This window comes from Solanum stenotomum, chromosome 9 (genome assembly GCF_019186545.1).
Source record: "Solanum stenotomum isolate F172 chromosome 9, ASM1918654v1, whole genome shotgun sequence".
NCBI lineage: Eukaryota > Viridiplantae > Streptophyta > Magnoliopsida > Solanales > Solanaceae > Solanum > Solanum stenotomum.
Genome location: NC_064290.1, coordinates 24,991,155 through 24,992,689, shown reverse-complemented (window position 1 = coordinate 24,992,689; position 1,535 = coordinate 24,991,155). Strand labels below are relative to the sequence as shown.

Here is a 1,535-nt window from a genome sequence, read left to right as displayed (position 1 = left end):
CCCCCCCCCCCCCCCCCCCCCTCCCTTGACATCTATTCCCTTCTCAAGTTCTTTCATTTAATTTCTAAATTATCTTTGTCTGCAGATTGATTTGTGTTTTCTGGTGTTGTAGTAAACATTGATTTTAATTTGTCATTTGTTCTCCCCTTGGTTCTCATATCCATACCTAATATTCGAAATTGTCAAATTAGATTTAAGGATGTGGCCAAATTTATGAAAATATCTCAAAAAAAAAATGTAGTACTAATATTCTCTGAAATGTATTTTTTTAAAAAATAAAAATAGGTAAGTATGTTATATATTCAAAAGTGGAACAACTTAGCACTAAGGCGGTGCTAAGGAAGTAGACATAAGTGAAAACCTTCTGTACATAAACGAAAAGAAGGTTTCCTACTGTGGAAGTCTTATCTTTGTAGAGTAACTATAAAATCTACCATGTTATTTTCGTCCTTTACATCTTGTAGATTACATCAAAAGTCAAAAATCATAGACAATTGTATTTAAGTTGTTGTACACTACTCATCTTCCATTCAAAACATCTGGCATTTTTATTTTCTATAAAATCCAACATTTGCTGGCATGGACTGTGATTCAATACTTGGCACTCTATGTTTTTTTTAATATTTGTACTTTATTAGCTTTCTTTGTGGTTAGTTTTGCTTTCCACCTATCTTTTGGTTCTATGTCCTCTATCCGAGGAGTTCTCTTATAGAATAAATTTTGTTTTCTATCTTTTTGACATACTTCCATTTTGTTTTAGATCTCTTTTCAACTAAATTCTATGGATGACTCTGTACATTTGTGTTGTTTTATTTGTGGTTAATCTTGATTTTGTTGAAGAGAAAAGGACATAAACATAGTAGAAAAAATGTTTTAGAAATTTTTTTATCAAGTTGACATAAATTTGTTATTTTGACAGATCAAGAATGTTAAATTTGAAGAACCAGCCTGCATCTGATTAGAGTGAAGTGGAAGTATGAGCAACTGAAAATGAAAGAACAAGTTGAAGCACAAGACAAACCTACTGGTTTATGTTTTAGGAATTATTTACAGATATTCTCATTTATACGTATTATAATTTTATTCTCTTTTGTAAGGAGTTGATATTTAATGTCTTATAATAAGGATAGAAAATTTTATGCAATGCAACACTACACTTCTTTGTAATTTACTATGAAATTTTATATGTATAATCACAATGTTGATTATTTGGTCACTAGATTTTTATAGTGATCAATTATCAAAAATCGGATGTCACTGATAGTTGATAGATAATTTGCAAAGGTAAAATCTGGTTGCAAAAAGCACTATCAACAATCAGATTTGTCATCGTAAAAAGAATTTTAACGACCAAAATGACAACTAACGAAGGGAAAAATCGGTCGATGAAAAAAGTTATAACGACTGTATTTCTTGTTGTCGCTAAATATTTTTTTAACAATCCCATTTTTAATTCGGTTGTTAACTTTTAACAATCGAGCTTTTAACGACTGGTGACGATCAATTTTTGTCTTGTCGTTATAGGCTTTTAACGA

General features: G+C 30.1%; 1 long non-coding RNA gene across 1 annotated transcript in view; it reads left to right on the top strand.

Annotated features, from left to right (window-relative positions):
* LOC125877725 (uncharacterized) overlaps positions 1-1,229 on the top strand; it is a 29,345-nt gene extending 28,116 nt beyond the window's left edge. Inside the window, exon 3 of the long non-coding RNA XR_007447623.1 lies at positions 920-1,229. This is a non-coding gene — a long non-coding RNA (uncharacterized LOC125877725). The remainder of the gene's footprint in view (positions 1-919) is intronic.
* Positions 1,230-1,535: the final 306 nt, after the last annotated feature.